This window comes from Heloderma suspectum, chromosome 2, assembly GCF_057233095.1.
Source record: "Heloderma suspectum isolate Gila_16-S chromosome 2, 16-S_ref, whole genome shotgun sequence".
NCBI classification, from domain to species: Eukaryota; Metazoa; Chordata; class Lepidosauria; order Squamata; family Helodermatidae; genus Heloderma; species Heloderma suspectum.
This window is the reverse complement of record NC_139459.1, coordinates 129,662,443-129,678,840: the sequence shown is the minus strand read 5'-3', so window position 1 is coordinate 129,678,840 and position 16,398 is coordinate 129,662,443. Positions and strand designations below refer to the sequence as shown.

General features: G+C 39.9%; 1 protein-coding gene across 4 annotated transcripts in view; it reads left to right on the top strand.

The window, feature by feature from the left end:
- The first annotated feature begins 200 nt into the window (after window positions 1-200).
- ZNF462 (zinc finger protein 462) overlaps window positions 201-16,398 on the top strand; it is a 147,008-nt gene continuing 130,810 nt past the window's right edge. For all 4 annotated transcript variants that reach the window (XM_084834758.1, XM_084834756.1, XM_084834757.1 and 1 more), the window contains exon 1: window positions 201-407. The gene's annotated coding sequence lies outside the window, so the exon portion shown is untranslated. The remainder of the gene's footprint in view (window positions 408-16,398) is intronic.

Sequence of the window (16,398 nt, the reverse complement as noted above, 5' to 3'; positions counted from 1 at the left end):
CGTTGTTGTTGTTGTTAGAAAGCCTTCTTGCACCCCCTGGTGCTCTCGCGTTTTGTGTGGTAGGCTAGGAGATTGTCTTCTCTCTCTCTCTCTCTCACTCCCTCTGGTTGCTCATTATTCAGAGAGAGAGACACACAGAGGGTTGAGCGAGAGAGAGAGAGAGAGAGAGACGGATATCTCAGGTCATCTGCAGCTGCAGCAAGCCAGTGAAGGAGAGAGAGAGAGGGAGAGGGGGGGAGAGGGGAAAGGAAAAAAAAAGCAGGGAAAAAGATGGCGATCCTCCATTGCTGAGACCTGGCAAGGAGCACATGAGACTAGCAAAAACAACTTCCACAACAATTGCAAGAAGAAGATTGAAAGAAAGGAGAGGAGAGGAAAGAGACCAGCACCAGCACCGGGACCTTCCTGTAAGTTCTTGCAATTAAAACCCATCTCGGATCTAGCATATTGGAAAGAGAGAAAGAGAAAGATCGAGACCGAGAGATCTTCTCTAGCTGTCCCACAACCTTGAACAATAACAAAAAAATAATCTTTTCTAAAATCCACAATCCATTCATTCGAGCAAGCCAGAGGAAGAAAAATTGAGGTGGTGGTGGAAACGGTGGTTTTGTTTAGAGAGAAGTCTCTTGCAGTGGGGGAGGAGGAGGTGGTGGTGGTGGTGGTGGTGGAGCTGGTGCTGCTGCTGGTGGGAGGAGGAGGAGGAGGAAGGCAGTTAATTAATTTTTTGTTGCATTAAGGTGGTGGGGAGATAAGTGAGAGGAGCGGAGCTCAGAAGTGTGTGGGGGCAGTTGGGGGTTTGGATGTGGGGAAGTGATTGGATCACAGGCGGGAGAGGTGGGAAAAAAAGAGCTCCTCGCTCTTAGCTGGCTCGACCTAGGCAATCCGGTGACCTCTTTCTCTCTCTCTTTGCTTTCTCTTTCTCTCTCTCTTTCTGTTCCTCCTTCTCTTCTTGCAAATCTGGTCCTTCTCTCAGGCAGGTAGATTGGACCTCCCACCCACCCACCCACCCCGCGCGCACATACACACATTATTATTATTATTGTTGTTGTTGTTATATACCCGCTCCCGCCTTTCCTGAAGTTGAGGTGGTGGGGGTCTCCCTTTGGCTGCGGTTTCTGAAAGGGTTGGCTTGGAAGAGAACAGCGGTTAAGCTGGAGAGAAGCCATTACACACGGTCCTGCTCTTTCCTTTGAGAGGCGCAGAGAGGGAGAGAGGGAGAAAGGGTGGGGGGTGGGGGTTAACAGAGAGCTTCACTTCTTGTTCAGTTCCCTGGTGTCTATGGCTTTCCAGGGAATGAGAAGCAGCTGAGCTTCTCCCCCCGCCCCATCTCCCTCTTTCCCCCCTTTCTTTATCTCCTTGTCCTCCATTTGCAAGCTGTCTGCTTTGGTTCCAGTCCAGACTCCAAAACACAAAGCTACTTCTCTTTCGCACACACAGTCTCCCTACTAGGCTTTCTCCCCTCTCCCCCTCTTTCTCTTGGAGTAACCCTCTTCTTGCTTGCTTTGCTTTGTAGTTTCTACTTATGCACACAGGGGAAAGGGGAGGAAAGGGGAGATCCTGTTGAAGATCCTAGAGATCCTCAGTTCTGGTCTGATTCTCGGCCCTTTTCCACCCCAGATAAAGTTTTCTCCTCTTGGGGTTTTGGAAGGACCTTCTCGTAAGTGTGGGTGGGGGAGAAAGGTGGCGAGATATGGGGTGGCTTTCTGCTGCTGCTTTGTGTGCAATGCCTGTTTGTCTCATGAAGCTACTTGCATGCCTAAGAGGAAGTGAATAGTTGGACAGAGGGCTGTGATCTGAGTCAGGTAAGCCATGTCATGTTCTCTAGCTCCACCAGAAAATGGAGGAGAGGGAGAGCAAGGACAGGCTTTTCCACTAGACAAAGCTGAGATGGGAAGTGCTCATGCAATTATGGATGTTTCTCCATTTTTTTTCTGAAGCTTTGTTGGCAAAGCCTGGCTTGACAATTTTTTCCCTTCTCTGAGCAACGGTTTTTGATGTCTCTTCTCTTTCTGACTCCAGGAAATGGACGATTTGAGGAAGTTTCATAGATTCTTTTCATAGATTCTCCAGAGACAGAGAGAGACCAATGTTCTAAAAGGCCCCCCCCCCCGTCTTTTCTTCTATAGTTTCATTTTAAAACTAACCCTTTTATTTCTTCACTTTTGGGGGTTGAACTTCATGGCATTCAAGTGTCTGATTCAGTTGACCAAAGACATGCTTTGGCTTTCTGTTTTTGTTTTTTAAAGAAAAGGAATGGTTAAGTCTATCTGATGAGGCCGACTATGTTCTTCTACAGAATGACATGAAATCAGTGTCAATCAAACAAAATTTGTGATGGCTTTGCAATGGTCACTCCAGTTGATGCAACACAATAGTATAGTATCTTCTGGAAGCATTACAGTTTGGGCAAATAATGATGTCTGCTTTGATTTTTTTTAAAAAAAAAATCCAGATGAAGCTATCATGAGTTCCTCTGAAATTCTATTAAGGCATCTTAAACACTGTAATTTGTGAAGGAATTTCTCATGTTTTTAAAAGCTGACCCAACACTTCAGTTTTGGTGCCTAGAAATGTTGGGAGTTTCATAAGAATTCTCATTATGATCCAGCCAAGACCAATCACATTTCAATCCCATTGATTTCAATGGAAGAGTTACAGTGTACAGTATACACTTCCACTCAGAAGTAAGTCCCATTGAGTTCACTGGGGCTTCTCCCCAGGTCAGTGGGTTTAGGATCACAGCCTTAAGCATGCACCTAACTCTCTCCCATTGAAATCAATATGAATTAAAATTGCTTTCATGTATCTAGATTGTGGGAACCTAATACTTCAAAAACACAATGGCAATTCAGGAAAAGCATGGGTTTCCCCCTTCCTCCGTCGCCTTTGTTTCCACCTGTTAATTTGGAATACCTTAGGGTCACAGATGATGAAAAATTATATCTGTGTAGCAAAAAAGATTCATAAGAGTTCCAATCCATATAACATTTTACGGTGTCTGTTACATGAACCAATGACCATGAGAATTTCTTTATGTGTTTAATTAATCCTCTCTTTGAGAAATTGGCAAATAGAGGATGAAATAATGAAAGCAAGGTGGCCAAAATGGGGAGTTTGGGTTTCCATAAAACTGGAAAGGCATACCAAATGATGTAGATAGATAAAGATGTGCATGTTATGGATAGCTATAAGTCATGAGAAGATAAGGATGCTCCCTGCCTCCCCTTGAACTATATATAACCAACAAAATAGTAATTCCTGAAAATGTTAACTTTTGGATGATAGAACTTAATGATTTTAGCTACGGTGCTGATAAAACAGTGCTCTTTCTATTTATAAAAATTCATGTAGAACACTTGGTTATAACTTTTGATTGTGGTTGTATATTTCTTAAACTTCTGAGATATGTGTCTAGATAGTGAACAGTGGAACAAAGCACAATGGTGCAGTGTAAGACATTACTTTGATACTCTAAATATGTTGTAGTATGCTGGTCTTTGGGTAGGCCTTATCCATTGGTTGCTGATGTCAATGAGAGTCTCTTTCATTTGTTTTAGTAGACCACTATTGTTTTCTTCTCCCATGATGAATCTGTTCACACGCAGTTTCGACTTATAACAACTTGGTTTATCTGTTTTAATAGAACCGCACTTATAGATGGTGTCTCTCTGATTTTAAGGATAGCTCAGACATAATTTAAATGTGCATTGTTGACACATAGGACAATTGCTATAGGAAAGGTAAATGTTCTTCAGCATGAGACAGATTTTAAATTTAATATCTTCATCATTCATAGTCAGTGGTGGGTGTTGTAAAAAGAAAAGAAAGAAGAGCCCAAGATTCTTCTTTCTAATAAAACTATTTGATTAAGACAGCTTCTAGCAGGAACTGAGCAGTTCCTTTTGCATGCAGCAAGTGAACATTGTAATTTTACTCCTTGTTTAGAAAGATAGAGTGCATAAGAGCTAGTTTGCACATGTGTATATATTACTGTTTCAATACCTGATGGTACCTATTGACTTATACTGAGAATGTGAACTATCTTCTTTGAGATGGTGTCATGTGATCTGACTGTTTCACACATACAAGTCCTCACCTGGTGTTGCAGCCATTGAGGGATGAACATGTATGTGTGAATTTGCCTTGGGAGCCTTTGAGAAAATTATTTATACACCCATAATATAGTGGTCATTCATCTACTTCTTTATTCAGTTTAAACAGCAATTGGTTCAGTGTATTTTGTGTGTGTGTGTGTGTGTGTGTGTGTGTATTTCTGGAAACCAGAGATTTTCTATTATTCAGTGAAATATTATTATTCTCTGCATAAAAGATCCATAAGATGAAGAATGTGGTATGTATATAATGAGATGGTTGATACATGAATTAAAACAAATAGAAGAAAATAATAGCTTTTCGAAGATTTACCTATGTAATCTAAAAGTAGCAGTAGCAGCAGCGGGAACAACAACAATGAAAAGCCACTCACGGTGTATATATGTAAGTCACAAGTTGGTTTTTTTAAAATTCTTGTGTGCTTTTGGGGTCAAGGGAAATAAAAATATGGAGAACTTTCCCACTTAACATATGCTATTCCATACTCCACATATTCTCCTGTAACGAATAGTCTACGATTCTGTAGTTTCTTAGTACCTCCCATTGTGGTTTTGTGTGCTTTTTAATTTGAGGTTTTCATTAAAATGGAGGTCAGTTAGCCCCCAGTATAAGTGAGTGGGGAAAATGAAACACTGCATGTTTAATGTAGTGGGGATCTAAATGACCTCTGACGTAGTGAAAACAATAATTTGACAACAGAATAACTAATTTGTGTTTATGTTCAGGTTCACTTAAAATAAGAATTAAATATTTGTTGATGTTAATTCAGTTCTTTGAGAGATTTTGAATTGAAATAAAAACATGTGAATATATGTTCCATAGGAATTAATATTTCTGACCCCCAGATGCCATTCCTATATAGCTGTACCTCTGTACTATAATGAATAATTCTTAATAACATTTCATATTTTTATAATAAACTGGGGCCATTGCCAAATACATCTCATTTTAAAAGGGACTAAATTGTAGTGCATTTGACCCCAGTATCTGATTAGTGAAGTGGTTTTTACAAACTTAGGAGGGTTAAAAGTGAAATTGGGGTTCTCTCTACATTCCAGTTAAAAAAGACGTTATGGTTGTATATCAATTGATGAGATGGAATTTTATGGTGACGGTTAATGGTGGAAAGGAAGAAGTACATTTCACAAAGATAGTTGGACTTCTGGCATATGTGGTTCTTTGGGGACTAAGGAACTGATGGTTTAATTTTAGAGCTAGAAAGGAAGTTCTGAACTCTTACAATAATCTAGGTCTGACTTTTGAGGAAGGCTAGTCAAGAAACAAACATAGTTTGTGAAATATATATTCTTGGTTGGGGGTGGGAGAAAGAGAATGGAGGTAAGCTAAAACAAATCTTTGTAATGTGTTTATGGATTATTTTCAAAACTGCATAGTTAGTACTGCAGCATATTTCAATCTGCAACAGCTTTCTCTTGTGTTGTAGCTAATTTCTCAGATGAAGCAAAAGAACATAGGTCTGTCATTAGTAAAAATACAGACACAATGAAATTGGTGAATATCTATGAAACAGCAGAAGCACAATGCTGGTTAACACTAATTGTTCAGGCTTGGAGGAAGTGGTGGGAAGGTCTATCTATACTTAGCTACATTGTAACCAAGAGTTCACCAGGCATTAAAATGTTGCAAAAAGTCATTTTGAAGACTTAGAGGATCCTTTCCTTGCACTGGCAAATGAGGAAAGCCCTCCTTACCGACTGTATTAGATTTTGAGAAAGCATTAGTTAGCTGGTCTTTTGATCTACTGTTCCTTTCTCATTAAGTAGTATAGGAATATGGCCATTTTTTAAAATTGGACAGCTGCAGTGGTTTATCCCCAGATTTGAAGGCCACCTTGAATGTAAATAGTGTTGTGTCATAATTCAGGTAATAGAAAGTTAATTGTGAATTACACTAGACACTTATAAATTCTTATGGTGCTGATTTCTACCAGGAAAGTAATGCATACTGGGTTGTATCAAATGTTGAATGGACACTGCAGATGGAACAGATTACTTCTCCCCCTTAGGGGAGCCCTCAGGAACAGATTTGGGGGGCCTGTGACAGGTGCAAGTGGGAAGAGAGGAAAGTGGAAGGCCCATTTACTTTTTCAAGATACATTTCAGACCCTTTTGTGGTACAAAGTTTGGTAATCATTGGAACAAACAAAAGGAACCCTTTCTTTTATGCAGTAAGTAATGATGGAAATAATTGCCTCAACAATGTATGATGAACTTGAATTAGACAAGTTCCTGGAAGGTAACTATCAATGACAGCAAGTCCAGGACAAAGAAAATAAAGTCATACTTCATGCAGTGGGGGAATGTTTCAACTGACGTGATTTAAAAACTGAACGCATTGTTTATTGGACCCCAAAATATTTGGCACAGCAGATTCTCCTCCTCCTCCTCCTCCTTCTTCCAAGAACCGAGCTTGCAATTTTGGAATAGGCATTAGAGTGAAATTAGAGTTAAGACCACTTTAGGTTTTTCTATTTAAAAAAAAAACTTTAGAGCAAGGATGATAATATGTAAAGGTGATAGCTGCTGTTGGGAGAGACACAGTTAACATTATAATGGAGGAACTTCACTATGGCAGTATTCCAGATGAGTTGAATGTTGAAAATAAAATGTTCCAGAAGAACTGGGAGAACAGGAAAGAAGTTAAAATAGCATGGTTTTATGCCAGTGCTGAGAGAAGAAAGAGGAGGGGAAACAGAGACGGAAGATAATTATCGCAAGTTCAACTATCTTGTTGGTTGACGGGAACAGAATTTCAGAGAAGCATTTGAATGAATTCTTGACTTCATCTCTCAGTGTTATCTCTGAAGCATTCTTCTGCTTCTTCCCCCACCAGGAGAGTGAGAAATTAGTAAATGGGTGAACTTTGTTATAATTTATAGCACTATGACAAATATGCTTTAAAACAAAACAAAAACTACTCTGTGTTTTAAGCTGAACATAGAAAAGGTGTGCAAAGGCACTTAGTTGTTTCTAGCCGGGATGTAGTGGTTGTCGTTCCTAGTGGAATCTGAAACAAGGTTGTACTAAAGTTCGTAGATTTTTTGATTAGCCAATTATGTCAAAAGAAAATAGTCGTGTGATCACAGCATTAATTTACTAAAACAGTAACAAAGAACAGAATTGTGCTCACCTTCTTCTAGAAGAGTCCAGGAGCTTTGAAGGGGCACCATGCCTAATTTCCAGGACATAGAAGGCACATGAGGCAGCCACCATGCTGAAGCTAAGCAGGCCTGGGTCTGGTCAGTGCTTGGAGGGGAGACCACCTGGGAACCACATGTAGGCACCTTGAGTTCCACAATAGAAGAAAGGTGGGATATAAATGTAATAAGTAAATAATCACATAGAGGCCGCTCCACAGTAAAAGCAGTAGTCTTAACTCTTGGGCATCTGTTGCTTGTGCCTCTTTAATTATGAGAAGTAGGCCATATGGTGTAATCAGAATGGGAGAGGACAGAAGGTCCTTGGGGAGTTACAAAGTAGGATCTATTTGGTACAAAGAGGGCATAAGTGTATTTTTGACCCTGACTCCTGCAGCACTTGTTCATTCATTGATTCATTTATTACATTTCTATACCACTCAATAGCCAAAGCTCTCTGAGAAGTTTACAAGGATTAAAACCATAAAAATACAATTAGTAATATAATATAAAACCATTCACATATAAACTTGTAAAACAATTTTTCCAATCAACAATAAGCAAGGGGATCTCACTCCTGCCATTGGTATTGGGTGATCCCATGATAAAAGGTAAGCTGTCACTTACACAAAGGAGTTCTTGATGTTATAGAACATTCTTCTGTGATCAAATAATGGGTGACTGATAATATCTGACTTGCTGATTAACTGGCATCTCAATCTAGATATCATTGAAGATTATTTAGGCTATGTTGAGAATACATTTATTTCCCCCCCTTGTATAGAACTGTGATCACTTGATAGTAACCCCATTACACTAATATAGTGAATATTACTTGTGACTAAGACCTACCAAAATCTATGTAAGCATTTTTGCTGCAGTCCTATACACATTTACCTGGAAGTAAGTCTGAACTCAATGAGGCTTACTTCCGAGTAGACATGCATAGGATTGCACTGTTACAACAACCTTGCATTCTATTGCTTTTAACAGGATTTAATCGTAATTAACTTTAGCTGGATTGGGGCCTATACGTAGGACCCAAAACAACTGGTAATGAATAGCACTAGTTATTTCTTTCACTTGTCATCTTTATGGTTCTAGAGGAGAAAATCAGCAGAGTTGGAATACAGCTCAGGGGTATTATTCATGCAAGGAGGAATTCCACACCCTAACAAAAGGCAGGATATGGTACCTGTGATAATTGGTTGTGTATATCCCTGTCCCGTAGAATCCCTGTCCAAATGTCTGGAGACGGTGAGTGGCTAGATGGGGAGGAATAAGCTGAAGCTGAACCCTGACAAGACCGAGGTACTTTTGGTGGGAGACAAGAGGAGTCTGGGGGATGTTGACCTGGTGTTGAATGGGGTATGGCTACCCTTGAAAGACCAGGTCCACAGCCTGGGGGTCATTTTGGACTCCCAGCTGTCCATGGAGGCTCAGGTGTCAGCTGTGAGCCGGACAGCGCTGTATCAACTCCATCTGATACGGCGGCTGCGCCCCTTCCTTCCCGACCATCTGCTCCCATCGGTAGTACATGCCCTGGTCTCCTCTCGTTTAAACTACTGTAATGCGCTCTACGTGGGGTTACCCTTGAAGACGGTTCGGAAGCTGCAGCTGGTACAGAACGCAGAGGCTCACCTGATTAAAGGCAGCCGCCGGCGAGATCACATCACTCCAGTGCTGAAGGAGTTGCACTGGTTACCAGTTGTTTTCCGGGCCAAATTCAAGGTGTTGGTTTTGACCTTTAAAACCCTATATGGTTCCGGCCCAGCCTATCTTAAGGAGCACCTCCAGCAACACCAGACAGGCCGCTTAACAAGATCAGCCTCGGATGGCCTTCTCTCTGTCCCATCAGCCAGGACAGCTAGACTGCTGGGGATGAGGGAGAGGGCCTTTTCTGTGGTGGCCCCCACTCTGTGGAACTCCCTCCCTAGGGAACTCCGTCATGCCCCCTCTTTAATGAGCTTCCGTCGTGCATTAAAAACGTGGTTGTTCAGGCAGGCATTTGGGGTGGGTTAGGGTATTTTTTTAAAAAAAATTATGGTAGAATTTTATTGTTTTAAATTGTTTTATGGTGTGTTGTACATCGCCCAGAGTGGCTGGGTGACCAGCCAGATGGGCGATTAATAAATTTAATAAATAAATAAATAAATAAATAAATAAATGATGGTATCCCTTAGAACCCATGATCAGAGCAGCATGCTTTTAGTTGTTGCCTTTCCTGTAGAGGGCAGCTTCCTTGTTAAATTTAGGGGCCCTTTAAATGTTACCCTAACTATATGGGAGCTGTGTTTTTCTAAATATCTATGTGGGAGATAGATAGAAGCTGTGTTTTTTCATGAATATATCCTGCATGGCTGGAGTAAAATTTAACTGACCCAGCAACATGTGGGCCCTGATCCACCCTGACTGTGCTGGGTGTGGGTGCTAATTCCATAGGAAAGACCCATACAATTGGCCTTTCCCCAATTGGCTCCCAAATACTGCTCTCTGTTTGGCTAGTATTGTATAATTGTCATTGGGAGAGCTTAGTGAGTCTTGGGCAATGAGTTACATTTAGTGGTCTTATAGCGCTCCTCAGTTTTTCTCCCGACAGCTCTGTACATTACAGTAATCATAACAACTAACAGCAACTATGGAGTTGCTTGGTTGAGTGTACATATGCTCCCCAAAGGTGTTAGTATATTGCTAGTGTTTTACTATTGTAAAAATAGTAATGTGTAAAATGTCTTTGAAAATCAACTTGGCTCTGGGATATCTGTTTATAGCCCAGTAATACCCCATATATGGCTCTAGATGGTCTTCCTTGCAGGCATCGTTCAGGGCCCTACTGCTCAAGCTTCAGCAGTTGACCTGTAACATGTGTCATCTCTGGTGTAACTTGGCAAAAAGGAACTGCTTTGTTCCTACTGGCTTCTGTTTGCCTCTCTGGCTAACAAACTAACTAAACATTGATTTCAGGATACCGTGTGGATACATGAATATGATAGAAGGGGAAGACAAAAACACACTGTGTTGCAGGAAAGCTTTATATTAGGTGATTTGGAAGTTCTGATGTCCTTAGTTGGTAATTGGTGGGTTGAATAGAAAAACCTTTGAAGGAAGTCATAAATGTTCTGAGGAGCTCCATTGTTTTATTCTGGAATGTACAAATGGTTAGCAAGGGAACAAAGCTATTGTTTTTGATTAGGGGGAAGTCACATGCACTGCTGCTAAAAGAGAATTTACTGACAAGGTGTATTGAGGTAATGTTCTTTATTTCTATTGAGGATGAAACTTGTGCAAACCAGATAAACCATGAATTGGTCTAGTTAATTCTGTGTAACTATATCGGTGTGAGTGTACAGTAGTAAATTGCCTCCTAAGATCACAGATCTGAGCATCATGGCTGTGAAGACACTGCAAGCATTGGCATACCTTGGCAATTATAATAAAAGATATGCAATGTTTTTTTATTCCTTAGAATATCCAGTGCTTTATGTACATCATGTCAGCAGTTCTTGCAACAACCTTGAAGTGTTCAGTATTGGTATCCCCATATTATAGAGAGAGGCTGAGAGGAAAGCTAGTAGTGAATGAATGTCTGATATTAGATTTGAACCTGGGACTTCCTGGCTCTCACTCATGCTACACCAGCCAGTCATCACAAGGTATGAAGTTGGGATGGACCAGCATCAACCAGAGGAGTTAAGTCCTTCAATAATACTAAGAACCCACATATCCTTCAGAGAATCCTTTGTGGATTATGAGGGCCTTGATTTGTTCATTTTGTTTTTAAAAATATTTTTTTACTTTATGCTGGTCTGTAGGACTGTTGACTTAGATATTTGGAGGAAGGAAGGGAAGGCTGCTATGCTGTCCACCCTGCTGAATCTTTTTTCTCTTCCTCTCTCTTTACTACTTTATATTGCAGTTAATTACTTAGTAATTATCAAGGGAAAGGAATGACCTGTGGCATAACATTCTTGTGAAACCATCTGACATCTCGTAAAGCCATCTGACACCCGAAGCATCTAAACTGTCTTGGAAATTAAGATATGTGGTGTTAAACCACTGCATGGCTATTATTAATGGAAAGCGTTGGAAGTGGCCTAAAAACTGGAACCTTGGCTGATGTCAACACACAAGGTTTGCTTTCAAAGGATGCAGGGATCACTGTCAGGAAAAGGAAACAGGAGACACAGAAGCAGAAGGCAGACAGAGCAGTTAAGCAAGCACAAAAGTAGGTTAAGTCATTCCATAAGCAATGTGTAGTGGAAACTCTCTGGTAATGGGTCTATCTATGTTAGAGAAAGAGAGGCAGTATAATTAATGATGGAACACAAAAGAAGGTAGTATTTTATAAAGGATTCTATAGAAAGACACCAGTATTGCAAGAGTCAGTGAACTTTAGATGACAAAGTGCGAGAGAAGACCTTTTTTTAAAATGTCTGATAAGTACTAAAAATGGAAAGCGATGTCATTTGTGGACACCGTCTGGTTCCATGATACTTTGGACAGCTGGCAGTTGAACCGAAAAATAAGCAGCCCCATCCCATCAGTGAGGGTTGGGAGATTCAAACTAACTGAGAGCTGAAGTATGTGGTTATGGAAGAAGTGTGAATTTAACTCTCCTGTATCATATGAGGTCCCAACTGTAGAACTGTTATTAATGGACAAGAATACTTCCAAGGGCTTTTTCTTTGTGTTGCATCTAGAGGTACTGGCACAGATGGAAGCGCTGGTTGGAAAAGTAAATTAAGATTTTGCACTCCTGTGCAACTGATCCCTGGTCAGCAACTACTTTTTCTGGAGGGCCACATTCACAAAGAGTTGTGGAATGACTTGCCAAAATTCCATGCCACATCACTTTCGCTCTTCATTTGTTTGCCTCTGAGATCAGCATCTAGGGGAGCAAATAGCACCATTCAGAGGGCTGGATCTAGCTAGTAGTCCCTAACATATATGAATGTGTGCATGTACATTCTAACAAAAAATATGTGAGTCTAAAAAATTCAGTTGCAAGGAAAGTATGTTTGACCCTTTTCTGTTTGAAAGTTAGTTTACTGAAGACACTGCTTTAGTACAGGAGTAGGCAACCTGGGGCCTTCCAGATGTGTTGACCTACCATTCCCATAAACCATAGTCAACATGTTCAATGGTCAGGTATTATGGGAGTTGTAGTTCAAAACATCTGGAGGACACTATGTGGCCTACCCTTGTTTCCTTATTCCACTGTAAAACCCATTATTAGCTAAATGCTCTCAACATTGCGCAGGTGAAACTTCATTGCTCTGTTCATAAAGACCAAAGTGAACATATAGACAAAGCCCTCCCAACTCCTTCTATTTGCTTCCATTGAGATTGTCATTTCCCTTTGTTTTCATCCAAGTCCCCCAGCCCCAACTAGTTTGGTGAAACTCAGTGTGATCAATTAGGTTAAGTTATCTTTACCTGCTGTACAGTGTAGTATACTTGTGAAAAAATATATTGAGTCTCTTCCTGGAAGAAGTTGTGGTCTTGTGGTTAAATGCACAGGACTCTTGATTGTGGAGATAATGGACCTGTTACTCCAGAAACAGAGCAACTAGAATAAAAGTTCTACCTACTAATATGCCGATGAGGCTAACACTGCAAACCTTTATTGTACTTTGCTTATATTCTTGTGTATTCATGTGGAGCTTAGCATTTCTGTTCAGCTGACCACCTCAGTGAGCAGACTGTACAGGGCAGGTTATGTGATTGTTTTTCTACAGCATATCTGAAGTCAACCTCTTTCTTTCAAAATCCATTCATGTTGGTTGGATGTTTATTATTTGCTGGAGTTTATCAATTTTAGTGATTTTTGTTTTATTATGGTATTTTATTTTTAATGTGTAAGTTGGCTTGATATGGTTGCATCCTTAAAGGCAGCCTAAAAATATTTATGATGGCATTTAATAGAAGGGGAAACAAGGGTGAGAAGGCAATAGCTTGTTCAGTGCCAATAAGTCAGAGAGTCCATAGCTGAACAGTGGTTTGAACCATAGATTCCACAGTCCCAGTGGATAGAGAACACTGGGCCACAGTGAATTCAGAAAATCAAGATTTTGGATAATGGGAAATCTAACCTTACTGTTTGGTTGTTTCTTTGGTTCAGCTTCTACTGGAATGTCAGTTTTCTCCTTTTGCTATTCATTTTGATAATGCATATTGATGGCATGATTTAGAAAGAGAAATGCTAGAACTTGCATAACATGCACACTTGTACAACCTAAGACTACATCTGAAAGATGAGCATTGTCAGTTTTCTCAGATTTTGTAAATATGCTGTTGGAGCTTAGATTCTAGGGTAACATGTCGATTTCAGGATTAATTGATTTCAAATCAACGATTTAAATTGCCAAGAAACAAACATACTTATTTAGGTAATTGATTTAAACCAAATTTCTGAATTTGTAATTCCCTTCCTTCCTGAACAATTGGAAAATATTGTAGGCACTGTAAAGAGCCGTTATGGTGCCTATGGACATAATTCTAAACCTTTGAATATATAGTGCATGTGCTTCTTGTACTACAGATTATAGCCTTATCGATAATTGTGAAATTTAATGGTTATTTGTCTCTTTCTGTACACATGTATAAACACTGAGGAAGATCACTTACTTGAAGACTTGTGTCCCAGAACCCTTTTCAGAAGCAGAGTCTAGTAGTGAAGGAGCAGAACAGTGTTTCTGTATGAGATCAAAAGTAGGGGTACAGTCCAAACTTAACCATCTTAAATTCCCATTGATTTCTATGGGAGAGTAAAGCACAGCATATTTCCCTTTGAAATGAATGAAACATGAAAGTGCTGTAGTTGGTGTCCATGCTATTTGTTTGACAGTTGAAATATTCCTCCTCCTTTCCCCCCAACTTGCACAGTTTGAACAGAATTAATAATAATATTTATGATGATGGTATTTAGCATGATAGTCTTTCTGGGAAGCTTATAAGCAGGTTATGAAGGTAATGGCCTACATCTGTATTTGTTTGTCCCAGTGTCTGATATTCAGAGATCTATCTCCTCTGTATATGGCTGTTCCATATAGCTATCATAGCTTCTACTCTGTAAAATTCTCCTAAGCTAGTGGCCATCACCACATTTGCATTAAAAAGTACTTCCTTTTGTCATCCCTGAATTTACTGCTACTCAGCTTCATTAGGTGACTCTTGAGTTAATAGTATTATGAGAAAGGAAGAAAAATCCCCTTGAGCCATGGAATCTCAGCAGGAACATCAGTAGCTGGTTTCGTGTTTTAGTAGTGGCTGCAACATCTCCAAGTTGAGGTCCATGATATTTCATTCTCAAAATCTAGTAGCTAGCATTTTAAAAATATGACAACCCTACTCTTGTTGTTAATCCCTATTGCATATTATGAAGGCAGAAGATGTTGGGCCATTGCATAGCTTAAATGCCGTTCTTGAGCTAAAATAGCCTTCTGTGTGTTCCTTCAGGTGGTTCTTAAGTCACTTCACATAGGACGAAATAGGGTGTGACAGCCCTCTGGTCTTCACTGTGGAGATGTTTATTTTAAGAGTTCATGTCTCCTTAGCTTTGCTAACACTATGCTGCAATATCAGATGGTTTCTTCCTTGAGACTTCAAGGGGTGGGTAAGCTATTTTTAGCATGCCTGTTTGGTAGATGAAGTTTCAGATTATGGAATGGTGCTTTGGCGGTTCTGTTGCCATATTCAGAAGTGAGTTGTCTCTTTGTGTGTGTATGTGTATGCATCCATGGAGTATTGTCAAAAAATAAAAAGATTAGATAGTATCTTGAACATGTTTTAAAAAGGTGAATTCCTTTGGGAAATAGATGAGGGTTAAGTTCACACCATCTAATCTTACAACTGTTTTACAAAAATGTGGAAAGGGCTGCTTATTGTTTCGGGATAAAGGCAGTTTGTGTATTTTTGTATTATTATTAACTTATTGTGTTCTATACTGTGATCAGTGTATACGGTGCTTTATAGAATATTTTTAAAAAACTCCCCAGAAAGATAGGTCCTGCCTTCAGGAAGCTTACAATCCAAGTTTCAAGAGTAGGGGAGACAAAAGAGGGATGTGCCCTTCATGACTTTGCCAGTACTGTAGCATAGGCAGGTCATGTTCCCAGAGGAGGAAATCCCTTCTAACAGAACTGCTTTAAGCAAATTAAGCATGAAATCTAATGTTCCTAGAGCACTACTTGTAGTTTCAGTGACTTCCATAGCTAGGGTTTTGGTACTGCTTTGTTTTTGATCATTTGCTTCCTTAGCATGTGGCACTAGGAGAAAACACCATTTGGGGAAAGATGGTAATCCAATGGATTGAGGCCTAATGGAATATGAGTTATGTTAGGAATCTTGGCCTAACTCCTTTAAGTGATGTATTTCCTATCCCCAATTATTTGTGGAAGCTGTGGCAGTTAAACTCGAATAAATCTGAACGACATATGTAGTGTAGATATACCCTTAGGTCCTAAACATATCTAACTTTAGAACTAAGTCCAGATCTTGGTATCTTCTTGAGGTTTGCACTTGGGAGTTTTATTTTACTTTTGGAGAGTCTTTTTGATAGCTTGGTGGCCACAAGTTTTGGTTGAACATGTTGTAGTTGATGTGAATTGGTGTATGTCTCAGCAGCTGAAAGTGTGGGTGCAGTAGACAGAACCTTTTCACTCCTTCCATTCATACTCAACCATATTCTTTTCTTTCATCACCCTTGTTTATATTGATGAATCTAGTAGCAAGGGAATATTGTGAAGGGCCTTTGTAAACATGTAGTTTTGAATTTAAAGACTATTATGGAAGCTACTGCTATAGTTGGCAATTAAAATGCTGGAGTAGTGGGTGAAGGGGGAATGTTACCAGGACCTTATGAAGGGAGAAATATGTGATTGTTCAAAATACAAGTAGCTATCCATGTGGTTTACATTGTCAGGGTGCTTGAATCTGGCAGATAACTCCACAATTTTTTTGTGTCTCTCCAGAAGATTTCTGTTCTGTGTTGGGTGTGAATTATGGCTTCCAATTATTTTTTAGGTCATGTTCATCTCAGCAGTCCTGTTGGAGATGTACCAGGCGCACTGCTGTACACGGACCCTATCTTTAGACTGGAGTTTTGGTGTGTTTTGTGTGGGCTTTCC